The sequence below is a fragment of the Bos grunniens genome, chromosome 12 (assembly GCF_055505025.1).
Source record: "Bos grunniens cultivar Pamir isolate PY7600 chromosome 12, Bosgru_T2T1.0, whole genome shotgun sequence".
Lineage (NCBI taxonomy): Eukaryota > Metazoa > Chordata > Mammalia > Artiodactyla > Bovidae > Bos > Bos grunniens.
In genome coordinates, this window is record NC_141176.1 from 18,034,260 (window position 1) to 18,052,915 (window position 18,656).

An 18,656-nucleotide genomic window follows, 5' to 3' on the forward strand; every position below is an offset into this window, starting at 1 on the left:
CTTAGGAAGCATCACTACAAACAAAGCTAGTGGAGGTGATGGAATTCCACTTGAGCTATTTCAAATCCTGAAAGATGATGCTGTGAAAGAGCTGCACTCAATATGCCAGCAAATTTGGAAAACTCAGCAGTGGCCACAGGACTGGAAAGGGTCAGTTTTCATTCCAATCCCAAAGAAAGGCAATGTCAAAGAATGCTCAAACTACCGCACAATTGCACTCATCTCACACGCTAGCAAAGTAATGCTCAAAATTCTCCAAGCCAGGATTCAGCAATACGTGAACTGTGAACTTCCAGATGTTCAAGCTAGCTTTAGAAAAAGCAGAGGAACCAGAGATCAAATTGCCAACATCCACTGGACAACTGAAAAAGCAAGAGAGTTCCAGAAAAACATCTATTTCTGTTTTACTGACTATGCCAAAGCCTTTGACTGTGTGGATCACAACAAAATGTGGAAAATTCTGAAAGAGATGGGAATACCAGACCACCTGACCTGCCTCCTGAGAAATCTGTATTCAGGTCAAGAAGCAACAGCTAGAAACAGACATGGAACAACAGACCGGTTTCAAATCGGGAAAGGAGTACGCTAAGGCTGTATATTGTCATCCTGCTTATTTAACTTATATGCAGAGTACATCATGAGAAATGCTGGGCTGGATGAAGCACAAGCTAGAATCAAGAATGCCGGGAGAAATATCAATAACCTCAGATATGCAGATGACACCACCCTTATGGCAGAAAGCAAAGAACTAAAGAGCCTCTTGATGAAAGTGAAAGAAGAGAGTGAAAAAGTTGGCTTAAAACTCAACATTCATAAAACTAAGATCATGGCATCTGGTTCCACCACTTCATGGCAAATAGATGGGGAATCAATGGAAACAGTGAGAGATTTCATTTTGGGGGGCTCCAAAATCACTGCAGATGGTGACTGCAGCCATGAAATTAAAAGACACTTACTCCTTGGAAGGAAAGTTATAACCAACCTAGACAGCATATTAAAAAGCAGAGACATTACTTTGCCAACAAAGCTCTATCTAGTTAAAGCTATGGTTTTTCCAGTAGTCATGTATGGATGTGAGACTTGGATTATAAAGAAAGCTGAAAAAAATAATAATAATAATAAAGAAAGCTGAGTGCCTAAGAATTGATGCTTTTGAACTGTAGTGTTGGAGAAGACTCTTGAGAGTCCCTTGGACTGCAAGGAGATCCAACCAGTTCATCCTAAAGTAAATAAGTCCTGAATATTCATTGGAAGGACTGATGCTGAAGCTGAAATTCCAATACTTTGGCCACTTGTTGCAGAGAATTGACTCATTTGAAAAGACCCTGATGCTGGGAAAAATTGACAGCAGGAGGAGAAGGGGACGACAGAGGATGAGATGGTTGGATGGCATCACTGACTCAATGGAGTTTGAGTAAACTCCGGGAGTTGGTGATAAACAGCGGGCCTGGTGTGCTACAGTCCATGGGGCTGCAAAAAGTCGGACACAACTGAGCAACTGAACTGAACTACTGTGTTAGAGGTACTACTCTAAGTTCTTTATAAGTATTAACTGATTTGATCCTTATGAAAAACTCTGCTGCTGCTGCTACTGCTAATGCTGCTAAAGTTGCTGCAGTCATGTCCAACTCTGTGCGACCCCATAGACGGCAGCCCACCAGGCTCCCCCATCCCTGGGATTCTCCAGGCAAGAACACTGGAGTAGGTTGCCATTTCCTTCTCCATTGCATGAAAGTGAAAGTGAAAGTGAAGTCGCTCAGTTGTGTCCAACTCTTCGTGACCCCATGGACTTCAGCCTACCAGGCTCCTCCGTCCATGGGATTTTCCAGGCAAGAGTACTGGAGTGGGGTGTCATTGCCTTCTCCTGAAAAACTCTGAGGTAGGTACTATTACTATTCCCATCTCAGATAAGAGACTCGGACAGACCAAGGTCACAGTCAAGATTGCAACCCAGGTGGTTTGGCCCAGCCACTCCTTAAGGCACTGCAGCATGCTTCTTTCCAGCTCAGCTTCATTTTTTTTTAACATTTTTTAAAGCAGTTTTTGCTTTTAATTTAAAATGTAAGAATAATAGAAAATAGGTCTACACCACTTGGGGCATATTAGTGGCTGTTTTTAGGCATAAAAACATGTTGCTGTCTGAGTGTTTATGTTTTTAGAACAAAACCCAGAAATGTGAGCTGATTATTTGCCTTTTCAGTGATAGGAATAGTAGAATTTGTTTCAAATTTTGATGCTTACTGAAGTCTAGCTCAAAAGAGCAAGTTGACTTGAAAGAATCTGCTTTTAGAGTCGCATCCATGAGATCCTTAGAGCAAAGCCAGGAGTAGAATTTCTTAGCAAACAAGCTTTCCTCCAATAAGACCCCCACCCCCACCAGCCAGCCAAGAAGCAGATGGGGAGGAAAAGTGAGCAGTAACTGTGTTGGCTATGGATACTCAAGAGTCACGCAAACCTCAGGAATCCCACAGTAATTCCCCTTCCAAGGTGGACACTGAAATTGGTAGAAGTAACTCACACTTTACTCCTCTTGGTGATTCTGGCATTGACTGCCCAGGGGATTACCACTTGCCAATGTCATTTGCCTGATGACATCACATGTGAAGGTCTGTTAGATGTACTGAGAGATGGGTAAAGAGGCTGTGGATGAAAAAAAGAAAATAGAATTAGCTGGAAAACAAAAAGGAGAGGGGGCCTTAGTCCAAAGGGTCCCTCAAGATTTGACTAAGGAAGGAAACAACCCCAAGTGAGAGGGCATGAGTGAGGTAAGGCTGGTGGGGAGGGCACCTGAAACTGCCTGGAACTTGGCTGCAAATAGCAAGAACCAGCCCACTGTAGCTAGTGGAAGAGGGAGTTGGGGTGGAATGGTAAGGATGGAGAGAAGCCAGTGGCCATTCATAGTCTAGAAAAAGCCAAACTGGAAACTAGAAATCTGAAACCTGGCAAGTCTCCTGGTTGCAGAATTCTTGGACCTGTCAGAGTTTCAGTCGATGGGTAGCCTTCACCCCACATCCATGGCAGACACTGTCTCTATTCGGGCATCTTTCCAGGCTCTTGCCGTGGGTTTCCAAAATCCCCAGAGACAGTTCCAGTATCTACGGCAAGTTGGCGGTGTCCTTGGCTCCCTGGCTGATTTTGCAATCTGCTGCTCACACCTCTCAGCCTCCTTGACAGGAGGAAGGAGAAAGACAGCACTTCCGTTTCTCTGTAAGATGCCAACTTCTTTTCCCTCTCACGTTCATTTTCTTTCTTTCTTTTTCTGTGACATTTCTTTGGCTGGCCAGAAAGTCATTTACAGACTCCCTTATGGCATTTGTTGCCCCAGCCATGAGCCTTTCGTCTGGTACATTTCTGTAATAGTTGAACTGATTGTTTGCAATGGGATTATTTTGCTGTCGGCTTACACAGCAGCAGTGCCCAGGAATCGTGGGCAGTCTAACTGTTCTGCAGAGAGCAAGGGCCAGAGACTTCAGGGTGCTGAGGATGATCACTTTTCACATCAGGAGCTGTCTTCATTTCCACTGAAAACAGAGCCTGAGATGATAACTTGATGCGGATAGTTTATTTGAGAGGTGATTCTAGGAAGTAGGAATAGGTAAGAAGGAATGGGGGTAAGAGGATGAGAGAGAAAGAGAACACTTCAAATTAAGGATATATTCTCATCTCGGCAGGTAACCTGGGATGTATTCTGCTGGGGACCTCTGTCAAGTGCGGTAAATACTCAGATTCCTCCTAGAATTACCAGCTAAAAGAGTAGGAGCTTGAAATTGGGTCCACAGGTTCTCTCCCCCGCCCCTGTTAAGTTTATCCCCAGGCGTCTGTATGCATCTCCACTTCCTAGTTGCTTCAATTCATTAACCAGGAGGGCCCCCATAATTTTGAAGAAGTCTTTTGAGGCATAAAGAAAAAAACAAGTAAGAGGAAAAAAACACTACAGTTGAGGCCATATGCTGTGGGTAGAAGAACTGAAAGAACTTGCAGGGAAGTGTCTGTGCGATGCAGCCAAATTCAGGAGTGGGTGGAGAGGGTGTGACATAAAGCCCTATCTGGGATATGTCTTTAATTGCTCAAAGTAAGGTGTGCACATGATTTTTTTAAAAATCAAGTAGACAACAGTATATAGTAAAAAGCAGCAATTTCATATTCATTCCTTCCCAGAGTCAACTACTTATAACATTACTGGTTTTTATGACATTAACTTCTAATTATTACCTCTATTTCTTACTCTTCCTCAAAAGAAATACACTTTAAAATCATTCATTCTTTCTATATCAGTGATTTTTCATGATGCTTTGGGTTTTTCCCTGATCTACTTTTTGCCTATTGAAAGTGTTAGTCGCTCAGTCATGTCAGACTCTGTAACCTGCCAGGCTCCTCTGTCTATGGAATTCTCCAGGCAAGAATACTAGAGTGGGTAGCCATTCCCTTCTCCAAGAAATCTTCCCAACCCAGGGATCAAACTCAGGTCTCCTGCATTGCAGGCAGATTATTTACCGTCTGAGCCATCAAACTGGTCTCCAAAAAACTTAGATCTTTTCAACAAGTATATGTCTAAATTTCAACCCCAGATTTATCTCACAAACAATAGCTCTTATTTTGTATCTCAGCTTGTATTTAACTTGTATTTGAACACTTTGATGACTTGGTGGTTCAGACAGTAAAGAATCTGCCTGCAATGCAGGAGACCCAGGTTAGATCCCTAGGTCAGGAAGATCCCTGGAGAAGGGAATGGCTACCCACTCCAGTATTCTTGCCTGGAGAATTCTAAGGACAGAGGAGACAGTTGAGCTACAGTCCATGGGGTCCCAAAGAGTCAGACACAGCTGAGTGACTAATACACACACACACAAAAAAGAAAATGTTTTCATAAAGATAGGTGAAAGCAAATATTACCCAAACTTTAGCCATATAATTTCGTAACAGTTCTGGAATTACTTGCTTTTGGCATTACAGAGATTCTATATCACCTTGGAAGGCTTAATTATCCCTCAGCTCAATTGAGTCCCCTTAAAACTAAGCCAAACTAACAGGACATATTCTTGAGAACTCATCATATCCTCTGAGGTTTGCACTTGAAAGACCATTGCAGAAACATAATGTATAATTCATACCCCTCAAATATCTGTGAGTATCTTCTGAAACTGTGCTTCATTTCCATAAAATAGTTCTGGAATTCCACAAAGCATGTGATGCTACTGCGCTCAGACAGTTCAGCAAGAGGAAATGAACATAATCTCCAATTACCATCTGTTTAAACCACACGTGAGCCAGTTAGGATGTTTTCAGTAGCTAAGAACAGAAAACTCAACACAGACTGGCTCAGACACTGAATGAGATTTATTGACTCACATAAACCTAAATTCCAGAGCCAGCACAGACCTTAGGCATAATTTCTTTAGGACTCCAGCTCAGTATCTCCACATTTCTCTCAACATTATCATTACGTCTGGGTGAGCTGCTTCACAAAATGACTTCCCAATATGATAGTCATGGCAGCAAGTTCCATCTTTGTATATTCTCCATTATCCAACAGAGGAAAAGAAATACTTCCTGTGTCCCAGAATTCCCAGTAAATTTTCTAAGTATCATATTGATTATGTAACCTCTAAATCAATTCCTGGAACTAAGGGCATGTCATGCACCAAATTACTTAGAACTGGATTATTTGAAGCAATAATTGTACAGACAGAGGAAGCAGGGCAACACCTGAATCATAGCCAATTCCCATAGTTTTAAATATGGTGGAAGCACCATAGCCAGTAAGGTGAGAGAAAGAGAGAGAATTAAAAAAACAACAACACTAAGAAGAATGCTAGAGATGTTATTAAAGACAAAGAAGGAAGAAATAATTTGAAGGAAATATTTGAAGGCACTGGGGTAGGGCGGGTAGGAGAGGGAATAGTCCCTTTTGTTGATTGTACCTACGAGATAAGTTCATTTGATGAAATGGTTACACATAGAGAGACTGGAATAATAGGCACCACAAATTATAAAGCAATTATCCTTCAATTAAAAATAAATTAAAAAAAATAAGCACCAAGAAATTAACAGTTGTGATTTTTTTGGTGGTAGAATTATGAATAATCTCCTTCATTTTTAAAAAAACATACATATGTATGAATACATGGCATATCATTTTTATAATGGTAAAAAGTAATGTGTTCTTAATATTATTTGCCAAAAAAAAGCAAAGCACATCAGGGAACAGATGCCAGCACTGAGCATTCCAAATGCAGCATCTTTTTATAATACATAATTATAACTATGTATAATCAATAATCAAACATTCCTTTCATGAAAAGTGATAGAATATTCCTTTAAGTTTAAAGGAATAAATTCTTTAGTAAAGGAAATGACTGCTTTCTACATTATAAATTTTCTTCTACAATCATCACTCAAATATTTATTGATCATCCTCTGTCTACCATGATAGTTTTCACGAATTGCTCCAAAACAATTTTGTTGATGTTCATCTTTGTAATAATACTTCCAAAATTTAATTGGAATAAAAATCATACAAATGAGTGCATGGTTTACAGATTAATCATCTTATTCAGCTATTACTTCGGTGCTTACTTAGAGCTGCAAGTCACAAAAGAGTGGGGAAAAAAATGACGGAGTTGATGGACCAGGAAAATATTAATTATGTAAGGAACTTAAATTATCAAAAACTAAGTAGTTCTTGTGTAAAAAATTACAAGTCTGAGTGGCAGTTGAAATGAAATAAGACAGATTCATCTTTCTTCTTCTGCCCCTCATCCATAAACCTTTCTGTTAATTTCAAAATGGAACATATGAGGAATTTATGAGATTTTTGCTTGAAGCATATCCTTCTAAGCCCATACTATTTAAATTGGAAATTCACCAAAATGGTGTGTGCTTTTTCAGTGATTCTTGAAAAACATTTCAATAGCTTCCAAATAACAGTCTCAACAGGTAATGAAATTATATAAATGTATTTAAGAAACAAGTATCTGAATCTATATTTTTCCCTCTTGAATCTTTTTTTTAAGTTGAAGGCTCCAGATGAAATGTTTTATAAGTCTATTCAAATGTATGCACTTCTTGCGTAGCTAGATTAAGATCATATTATTTGTCATATCAGAAAAGCAGCAGTTATAGAACCACTACACTGAAATTCGTATGCCACAACACATATGTCCAAAGGATTTATTAATACAGGGGTGTGGCCTTGAGATAGAAGATGATTTCTGTCCCAGGTATATATCTTCCATACTAGATTAGTTACTCCCTGAGGCAAGGGAGAGTTCTTGTGCCATATGCACCTTTGCATATTCAGTTCAGTTCAGTTCAGTCGCTCAATCGTGTCCAACTCTTTGCAACCCCATGAACCGCAGCATGCCAGGCCTCCCTGTCCATCACCAACTCCGGGAGTCCACCCAAACCCATGTCCATCGAGTCAGTGATCCATCCAACCATCTTATCCTCTGTCATACCCTTCTCCTCCTGACCTCAATCTTTCCCAGCATCAGGATATTTTCCAGTGAGTCAGCCCTTCGCATCAGGTAGCCAAAGTATTGGAGTTTCAGCTTCAATATCAGTCCTTCCAATGAACACCTAGGACTGATCTCCTTTAGGATGGACTGGTTGGATCTCCTTGCAGTCCAAGGGACTCTCAAGAGTCTTCTCCAACACCACAATTCAAAAGCATCAATTCTTTGACACTTAGCTTTCTTTATAGTTCAACTCTCACATCCATGCATGACCACTGGAAAACCCACAGCCTTGACTAGATGGACCTTTGTTGACAAAGTATATGCTGTCTAAGTTGGTCATAACTTTCCTTCCAAGGAGTAAGCATCTTTTAATTTCATGGCTGCAATCACCATCTGCAGTGATTTTGGAGCCCCCAAAAATAAAGTCAGCCACTGTTTCCCCATCTATTTGCTATGAAGTGACGGGACCGGATGCCATGATCTTAGTTTCTGAATGTTGCGCTTTAAGCCAACTTTTTCACTGTCCTCTTTCACTTTCATCAAGAGGCTCTTTAGTTCCTCTTCACTTTCTGACATAAGGGCGGTATCATCTGCATATCTGAGGTTATTCATATTTCTCCCTGCAATCTTAATTCCAGCTTGTGCTTCCTCCAGCCCACCGTTTCTCGTGATGTACTCTGCATATAAGTTAAATAAGCAGGGTGACAATATATAGCCTTGACGTACTTCTTTTCCTATTTGGAACCAGTCTGTTGTTCCATGTCCAGGTCTAACTGTTGCTTCCTGACCTGCATACAGATTTCTCAAGAGGGAGGTCAGGTGGTCTGGTATTCCCATCTCTTTCAGAATTTTCCACAGTTTATTGTGATCCACACAGTCAAAGGCTTTGGCATAGTCAATAAAGCAGAAGTAGATGTTTTTCTGGAACTCTCTTGCTTTTTCCATGATCCAGCAGATGTTGGCAATTTGATCTCTGGTTCCTCTGCCTTTTCTAAAACCAGCTTGAACATCTGGAAGTTCACAGTTCACGTATTGCTGAATCCTGGCTTGGAGAATTTTGAGCATTACCTTACTAGTGTGTAAGATGAGTGCGATTGTGCAGTAGTTTGAGCATTCTTTGGCATTGCCTTTCTTTGGGATTGGAATGCAAACTGACCTTTTCCAGTCCTGTGGCCACTGCTGAGTTTTCCAAATTTGCTGGCATATTGAGTGCAGCACTTTCACAGCATCATCTTTTAGGATTTGAAATAGCTCAACTGGAATTCCATAACCTCTACTAGCTTTGTTCGTAGTGATGCTTCCTGAGACCCACTTGACTTCACATTCCAGGATGTCTGGCTCTAGGTCAGTGATCACACCATCATGATTATCTGGGTCATGAAGATCTTTTTTGTACAGTTCTTCTGTGTGTTCTTGCTACCTCTTCTTAATATCTTCTGCTTCTGTTAGGTCCCTACCATTTCTGTCCTTTATTGAGCCCATCTTTGCATGAAATGTTCCCTTGGTATCTCTAATTTTCTTGAAGAGATCTCTAGTCTTTCCCATTCTATTGTTTTCCTCTATTTCTTTGCATTGATCTCTGAGGAAGGCTTTCTTATCTCTCCTTGCTATTCTTTGGAACTCTGCATTCAAATGGGTATATCTTTCCTTTTCTCCTTTGCCTTTCACTTCCCTTTTCACACCTATTTGTAAGGCCTCCTCAGACAGCCATTTTGTTTCTTTGCATTTCTTTTTTTTGGTGATGGTGTTGATCCCTATCTCCTGTACAATGTCACTAACCTCCGTCCATAGTTCATCAGGCACTCTATCTATCAGATCTAGTCCCTTAAATCTATTTCTCACTTCCACTGTATAGTCATAAGGGATTTGATTTAGATCATACCTGAATGGTCTAGGGGTTTTCTCCACTTTCTTCAATTAAAGTCTGAATTTGGCAATAAGGAGTTCACGATCTGAGCCACAGTCAGTTCCCAGTCTTGTTTTTGCTGTCTGTATAGAGCTTCTCCATCTTTGGCTGCAAAAAAAAAAAAAAAAACTTTGGCATACAAGTTCATCCATTCTCAAAACCTGAGAGAGAACACCCTGTCAAGGAAGTTATGGCATCTCCACATGATTTACTGGAACCCAATGCCTAATTCAGGCCTTGAGCAGCCCTAATTAAGGCCTGGAGCAGCAAGCGATTAAGATGAATACCAGGGGTCTGATTGGACACTGCATCCTGAGTATGGGTGTCACTTTGTCAGTGAATTCTCAGTACTATGTTCCTCCCCTCCCTGAACTAACATCCTCAAGACCTGCCCTTTACCTGTGTTCCCCCAGTTCCTCCCAGAGCTTTCACAACTCCTATGTGAGAACCATTTCTTCCTGAACAGGACCTCCCCATTTAGACCTGAATCTTGCTCTCAACATGATTGCAATGAGGGATTATGAAAGTTGAGCTTAATGAGGACATGCAAGTTAGTGACTTCACAGGAGGTTTTGCATGGTATCCAGGCAGTGGAGGGTGAGGCAGTAGACAGGGGAATGAATGTTTTACTTCAGAAAGGGTGACGATGTTATGTCGCTGGCTTTTGAAGATAAAGTTGCCACAAGCCACTAGAAGCTTAAAAAGGCAAGGAAACGGATCCTGCTCTGGAGCCTCTGGAAGAATCACAGCCCCATTGACACCTTTATTTTAGCCCAGTGAGACCGAAGTCAGACTTCTAACCTACTGAACTTGAAGATAATAAATTAATACATTTCTGCTGTTTTAGCCCCTAAGATTATGGTAATTAGTCACAACAGCTATAGAAAGCTAATTAGGGATGCCACTGCATGCCAGAGTTATTAACTGTCCATGTGCTGGCAGCAATGGAGTTCCTATGGCTTTCAGACAGCAGGCAATTCAAACTCAAAATCCAGTCCTGAGGGTCTGCTTTCTAGACCCACTCCTGCACCAATTTTCTTCCCTTGAGTTTCTTAAGGGGGGAAAAAAAGGCTCGTGGCAAGACTGACATGCCAAGGCTTTATGGGAAAGTGTAATTCTAGGACAGTAAGAGTAAGACAGAAAGGAGAAAGCATCTGCAGATATAAGGCAGCATCAAATCATAGCTTCACAAGAAAACACAGCCTGTTGCCTGGCATGGTTTCCAGACAGGCCTTGTGAAACCACTTCACCTCAAAAATTCTGTTGGGGGAAGAAAGGGAGATATATCCTCTGGGGCCCATCTCCCATTTTCCATAGGTTAGAAAATTTCCTTCACACTTCCCAGTGTTTACCCACTAGGGCAGCTACCAGGAAACCCGGATCCCGTGTCCTGTGGTGAGTGCTCCCATGAGGCAAAAGTGGTGGGAAGGCAATGTCCAGGTCACAGAGCCCAGAGACCACAGGCCACAGAGAGCAGGCCCTGTGACATGACCTTGCTGGCTTCAGGAAAGTCCATAAAGTAATGAGTGACAACGAAAGTGTGTTTTTATAGGAGCTATGGAGCTATGCTGTTAAAAGTACTCAAGGACCTAAAGTAGCTTCAGTACTTGATCTTTTAAATAAAATACAGTCAATGGATTTAAATAGATAATAGCCTGTCAGGATTCTTGAAGTAAATGGGGCCTTGGTAGATAAATTATTTTATATGGAAATTACTTCAAAGTCTACTCTAATGCATAATGTTTTTAAACAATAGAGCAATATTCAATAAAGTTGACTTTAATTGACTGATATCCCATGTTTTCTTAGTGATTCTTAGGTATAGTACACTTCAGGACTGCCTAAGCTACTTGTTCAACATGCCCATTTTAGTTGCCAGCCTCAGAGATTTTGAATCCGTAGGTCTGCATGGGACCTAGATATCTATATTTTTAACAGGTGCCCTCTTCTTTTATATGCTTCTGACACAAGTCATTCACAAAGAGCTCTTTTAAAATAACCAAGTCTATGACTTGACCCCTACTCTGAAACCTCACCAGTCCTATGACCAGGCAAGGAATACAATGGGGAATTTGGTAGGTTGTAAGCACTGTGGAAAATTCTTCAAGAGATGGGAATACCAGACCACCTGATCTGCCTCTTGAGAAACCTATATGCAAGTCAGGAAGCAACAGTTAGAACTGGACATGGAACAACAGACTGGTTCCAAATAGGAAAAGGAGTATGTCAAGGCTGTATATTGTCACCCTGCTTATTTAACTTCTATGCAGAGTACATCATGAAAAATGCTGGGCTGGAAGAAGCACAAGCTGGAATCAAGATTGCCGGGAGAAATATCAATAACCTCAGATATGCAGATGACACCACCCTTAAGGCAGAAAGTGAAGAGGAACTAAAAAGCCTCTTGATGAAAGTGAAAGAGGAGAGTGAAAAAGTTGGCTTAAAGCTCAACATTCAGAAAATGAAGATCATGGCATCTGGCCCCATCACTTCATGGGAAATAGATGGGGAAACAGTGGAAACAGTGTCAGACTTTATTTTTTGGGGCTCCAAAATCACTGCAGATGGTGACTGCAGCCATGAAATTAAAAGACACTTACTCCTTGGAAGGAAAGTTATGACCAACCTAGATAGCATATTCAAAAGCAGAGACATTACTTTGCCAACAAAGGTTTGTCTAGTCAAGGCTATGGTTTTTCCTGTGGTCATGTATGGATGTGAGAGTTGGACTGTGAAGAAAGCTGAGCGCCAAAGAATTGATGCTTTTGAACTGTGGTGTTGGAGAAGACTCTTGAGAGTCCCTTGGACTGCAAGGAGATCCAACCAGTCCATTCTGAAGGAGATCAGCTCTGGGTGTTCTTTGGAAGAAACGATGCTAAAGCTGAAACTCCAGTACTTTGGCCACCTCATGCGAAGAGTTGACTGATTGGAAAAGACTCTAATGCTGGGAGGGATTGTGGGCAGGAGGAGAAGGGGACGACAGAGGATGAGATGGCTGGATGGCATCACCGACTCGATGGACCTGAGTTTGAGTGAACTCCAGGGGTTGGTGATGGACAGGGAGGCCTGGCGTGCTGCGACTCATGGGGTCGCAAAGAGTCGGACACGACTGAACAACTGAACTGAACTGAACTGAACTGAAGCACTGTGTATCAGACACCTCTTCCAACACCTCCTACAACCCTCAGATCCTCTCAGGCCTCATCTGTCACCAATACCCTTGTCCTAGTAATTGGTGACCTGCTCTGCATGGACTCTGGCCAGCTTCATGGGTTTACAATTCATCAGGACTTCATCTCTATGCCTGTGTCTCCCATTCTTCCCTCCCCCAGGGCTTCATGGTTGAGACATGAGGTATTGTGGGAACCACTGGCACCCACATAAATGTCACCCATAAGTACTTGGGAAATTGAAAAGCAAAACATTAAACCAGAAAAAATGGAAATGACTGACAAATTCTTTATCATCCTCCCCCGCCAAGTGGACAATCAATTATATTACTACAAGAAGTAGTCAATTATATTACCTTCTAGAAGATTGTTCCATGGAGATCAAACAATTACACATATGATACCTCAAAAACAGCTCTCTCTTGTTCCTGCCTTCTTCCCTGGTCCCTCGCCTGTACTCTGTGGTATAAAATATACTCCTTGATAACATAAGAGAATATAAGCCTTTGCTTCTGGATCCACTTTCTAGAGAACCCAGGCTAAGATATATTATAGAATTAAGCTATTTCATTGTAGTTCAGCAAAGAATTATGAATCTGTGAGCTCCTCTGACTTGACACATTCATCCCTCATTGAAGATTGCTGAGGCCGCTGACCTTGCGTAGAACATGTCTAATGTGAGACAAAGGAGGTCCTGAGAAGCCACATCCACTTATACCAGCACACATCCCTAGTCTTGTTGTGTATCCTTTGCACTGCTTGCTAAAGAAGCTCAGACAAGCCTCATCTAAATAGTCATTCTCACCAATTCCCAAGTCTGAACTGACCAGTTTTTATAGTCTAGCATGACTCACCTGGGTCACACAAAATTCAATTAGATTAAAAGATTTACCTGTTCAGTGAGAATAAAATTTGGGTTAGAGATTCAGAACTTTATTCCAACAAAGCTGAGTTCCATGTCTCAGATGTATCTTTTTTTAATGACCTATCCTAGGCCATCACATCCACCACATTCTATTAATGAGAAATAAGTCGCCAATTCAGCTCACAATCACATTCACAGAGGGGAGATTAGACTTCAGCTTTTGCACGCAATACTATCAAAGAATCTGCAGACATGAAGAAAACCACCACCCAGTTTTGCCCTGGAAAGGCTTACAGGCATATTCACATTTCAGAATCCCTAAATGCTCCTTTCTGAGGACACAATTGTGACCACTTCCTAGTGCAAAGCTTGAAGTAGAGTAGACCAAATTGTTGGCTAAGTAAATAAACTCCAAAGAAAAGGATATTATTTTCATGATTTCCTGAACTTTAGTTACTTCAATCATCATTAAAGCCAGGTATTTACTCACATGAAAGACCTCAACTGACATACCAGGTGGAAAATTAAGGCAGTTAGCTGAATAACTCAAGCAAAAGGCCTTTTCATTTCAATGACTTCAAAAGATGCAGGAATTTTTGCCTGTGATGATATTTTTTTTTCTTTCCCCACTAGAGGCAGCCGACTTTCTCCTAAAGAGTTTTCCTCTCTGTCAATTTCTAATTTCTCCCAGATGGCTCTGAGCAACACACAGCTGCAGTGTGTCACACATCCTTCTGCTGCAGGTGTGAGGTGCTACTCCAGCCTAAACGAATCCCAGTGCAGCAGTAAGTTAACGAGCACTAACGCCTTCATTAACTTCATACAGACAGTTGTCCCCTGTGACTTCCAAGGGGTGAGAACCACATGGTCTCAAGAATAGAATCAAGAACCCACTTAGGATCTACAACAAAACAAGTATCAAGGGACTTCCCTGGCAGTCCAGTGGTTAAAATTCCGTGCTCCCCATGCAGGGCGAAAAGGTTTAATCCCTGGTTGGGGAGCTAAGATCCTGCATGCTGCAAGGCACAGCTAGAAAATTAAAAAACAAGTAAGCATCAAGCCCAAGAAGCCGAAGTATATATGCTTTAAACCTATAGTATCTGAGATCAAAAACAAAGTTGAAAAAGAATAGAGATTCCCCCCCCCATAGGAAGATACGTATATTCCTAACTATACTTTCTTTAAAAAAGAAACTTCCACCACAATGCTTCCATTTACTCCACTTCCCCAAGATCAACAAAAAAAAAAGTCAATATGTCCTCCAAAAGATAAGAATGTAGAGCATAATTTATCCAATTTGCACTATCTAGTTATATCCAACATTCAAACTGACTTTCAAGCAATAGCAAACCTGTTAGTATTTATGGCAGTGGTCCAAGAATATAAATTCAGGCTTTTCGGAAATACTCTTATTCCCCTTACCATGAACTCATCCCTTACTAAAGAAATAAGCCATTTTAATTACAGAGGCAGTGGCTGTGAAAAGTTAATTTTTGTCTATTTTTGTAAACTGAAACCTCCTAGGACACAAATTGCCAGTGCGGCCCACAAGTGCTGTGCTAACAATAGACCTGGCCGAGCAGCAAGAGAGCGTCACTGAGATGCAAATGTAGAGCGAAGATGTTAGTGGTTACTGAGAAACAAAGCCAAAGGCATCTGGCCTTTTTTTTTTAACCTTACAACTCCCACTACTGTGATAAGAGCTACACACTCATTTATTTTGTTAGCTTTTAAAATGGGTAGGTGACGCATGATCGAATTTACTTGTTAGAATATAGGACGCATCATTATATAAGGTGCCAAGACTTCACTCTAAAGGCAAATGGGTAACCCTGGCTCTTCTGAGCCTTACCTTACATACTAGGCGTTGAGGCACTAATATAGAGGTGCTCGTGCTGGAGGCTGAGGTTAGATACAGATAGAATTCCAAGGCCTAGGAGATAGAGTCGAAGTGGAGCAAGAGGCAGTACAGGAGGAGAGCTGGCTTATAAGTAAAACTTGCTGAGTACAAAAAGGGCCAATGGCCTGGATGAGGCCAGACCCCTTGACTTGATGAGATGGAAGGAACAGACAATGGGACCAGGAAGCTTATCTGTGAGACCAGATAAATTTGCACTGTTATCATCCTAAGGTGGACAGACTTCTTTTCAGACTTGAGAAGCTGTGTTCTGTGTAGGGGCAGCTGAGAAAACCCATTTTTATAAACTCTAAACTGTCACACATGCTTCAGAGCTCTGCCACTGTGAAGTTTTCTATCCAGGGCTACACACAATTGCTGTCCCTAGATGTCTTTGAGAATGATAAAAATACCCATCAGTCAAAAAGAAGTGGAAGTGACAAGAAAAATTCTCAGGCCCCTCCAGGTGTCTGCTTTCCAATAGTCTTCAAATGGAATTATCCCCCAAAACATCATATCTGCTCTGTAATCTGAAAGCCTTCTCAACTGCAATAAAGCTGCAGTATCCATTTCTACCCAAGTGAGAAGTAAAGTACAAAGGGTATCAGAGAGATAGATGGAAAGCACAGAATATTAGAACTAGCAGCCTCCAAAATTAAGTCATGAGTATTCAAAGATTCTTAGAAGGTCAATGGGAGATCATGACAGAAGTTCATTCATGCCTTGGGCACCATCCATGTGCCAAAAATCATGTTGAGTATGGAGGAGACAAAGATGAAATTCATCTCCAGGATGAATTCATTTCCAGAATTCATTATGATTCCCAAGAAGGGAAACAGGGTTTGTAAAACACAGCATATTACTTGGTATGCTGAATGCTTAGTCGCTCAGTCGTGTCTGACTCTTTGCGACCCCTACCTAGGACTGTAGCCCACCAGGCTCCTCTGTCTTGCCTAGGATTCTCCATGCAAGAACACTGGAGTGGATTGCCATTTCCTTCTCCAACACTGAGCAAATGCTGAGGTGCATGGAGGAAAGGACAAATAAGTGACTGAAGGATCAGAGGACTTCATGGAGGAGGTGGACACTGAATTACATCTTAACCGTGAAAGAGAAAAGGCGAAATGGACTACCCAGGAAGGACAGCTGATATGTGAGAAATCCATCATTGTGAAAGGCCTCCGACAAAGAAGATCTCCACTCTCTTTACAAAGGGTTGGGAGATGGAGTTCCCTTCTTGAACTGCTTTAAAATAAGAAAGAACCTCCAGCCAGGAAATGTTTTAAAAAAAAAAAGTTTCAGGAGCACAACAAGGGATAAAAGAGACGGTCTCAGCATCTCCAGTCAGTAATGTTAGTGTAATTTGCTTTTCAATGCATTAAAGGCTAAAATTAGTATTTACACATTTGTAAGTGAAAGGCTAATATTCTGTGTTGCTGTAATCATCAGATATGGATAATTGTGTTAATTTAGAATCTTAAAATAAATATGATTAATAATCAACACCAGTAATACTGCTTCACAAAACCACTTCTGAGTGAGTGCTCCCTGCTGAGTTGGGTCTCACAGGAGTGCACTTCCTTGCCAATCTCTAGGAAAGAAAAGCAGTTTCAAGCAGACAACCATCACTTCATCCCCCAGAAAGCTTTTCTCACCACCAAGGTGGGGGTCGAGGAGAACCCTTAGGTCTCAATGCTGGCAGGGCTTCTGATAGGACCACAAATAAAAAGCAACAGGAAACCCAGAATCTCTGTAGAACGGTTAAGACTCTCTTTTTTGCTATCAGAATTTGCCAGTATGAGAAACAACAGGCATCTGGAATTTGAGTAGAAACTGAACCCCCATCCCATGCAATTTTTTTCCCCTTAAAATCTTATCTGCCATGCAAACCAAATTTAACATATGATCCTAAGTTGGGTCCTAAACCAGAAAAAAAAATTTTTTTTTTATATACTAGATTTAGGGACAATTGAAGAAATTTAATCAGGGTATAGACTAATTCTGAATTGATGACAAATTTCTTAATTTTCATTATTGTATTGTGGTTTGGGTGAGAGAATATCCTCTTAGTAAATACCCACTGATATATTAAAGGGGAAAGTGACAGGATTTAGGCAACTTATTCTCAAATTGTTCAAAAAAGTAATTATACATAGACAGGAAGAATGAGAGAAAAAGTGAATGTGGTAAAATATTCAGTTCAGTTCAGTTCAGTCGCTCAGTCGCCATCAGTAAATTAGGGTGAAAGGTTTGCTGTTCTTTATACTGTAGTTCCATTTCTCTAAGTTTGGAAATTGAAGATAAAATTTAAAAGGAGTGTTATCTATACTTCTGAGGAAGTAGAATGCAGAGCACAAAGGAATGTGTCACCTGCTTCCTACCATCACACAGTATTGCTCCCACCGGCCCTCCTGCCACGTGCTTCCGGTTATCACTTGGGGTGCACTTATGCCACAGAGACTGTGCTGAGTACTCGCGGGGAAATAAAGAGCAGTGAGATGCGAGCCCAGTCCAGTGGGGGAGGTTCAAGTGTGGGTGAACATAACTATCCTGGGGACAGAAGCTACTATGTGCAAAGAACAGAAAGAGAGATCAGAAATATTGGGGCCAATTCAGACTATAGATGGCTTCATGTCAAGGACAATTGAGGTCAGCACGAGGACAGGTAGGAGCCTAACAGCAGAAGGCAGGGGTGCGGGACGAGTGGGTAAAAGCAAAGGGTAACTGGAACATCTTGGAGAAGGCAATGGCACCCCACTCCAGTACTCTTGCCTGGAAAATCCCATGGATGGAGGAGCCTGGTAGGCTGCAGTCCATGGTGTCGCTAAGAGTCAGACATGACTGAGCGACTTCACTTTCACTTTTCACTTTCATGCATTGGAGAAGGAAATGGCAACCCACTCCAGTGTTCTTGCCTGGAGAATCCCAGAGATGGGGGAGCCTGGTTGGCTGCCATCTATGAGGTTGCACAGAGTCGGACACGACTGAAGCGACTTAGCAGCAGCAGCAGCAACTGGAACATCTTAATAAGACCCCTGGCACAAGAAGGGAAATGTGGGTTCAATATGAGTGGGTAAATTTGGGAATGTGATGGGCAGGGGTTTGAAATAAGGCTAGGAAGAAAAGACAGGGTGAGATGCTGAGTGGACTTAAATGACAAAAAAAAAAAAGTATTTTTAATTTTATCTTAGACAATAGGGAATTAAGATTTTTGAGAAAGTGGTTGTTTCCCTCTGAGACTGGGAACCATATCTTGAAGTATCTTTTATAGAATTTTACTTCACACACAGCTGATGGTCAATAAACAGTGTGATGTTTGTAAAAAATAAACATTTACAACCTAATACAATTTTATACAAAC

The 18,656-nt window shown here is 41.3% G+C and overlaps 1 long non-coding RNA gene across 2 annotated transcripts in view; it reads right to left on the minus strand.

Moving 5' to 3' along the window:
- The window catches only part of LOC147361438 (uncharacterized), a 46,156-nt gene extending 29,572 nt beyond the window's left edge, over positions 1 to 16,584 (minus strand). The window contains exons 1-3 of one of the 2 annotated variants that reach the window (XR_015137915.1): positions 13,912 to 16,584; positions 9,340 to 9,471; positions 2,519 to 2,640 (exon numbers count right to left, since the gene is read on the minus strand). This is a non-coding gene — a long non-coding RNA (uncharacterized LOC147361438). Of the gene's footprint in view, positions 1 to 2,518; positions 2,641 to 9,339; positions 9,472 to 13,888 lie in introns of both variants that reach the window. The other variant, XR_015137914.1, reaches the window with a different exon arrangement.
- Between the last annotated feature and the right edge of the window lie 2,072 nt (positions 16,585 to 18,656).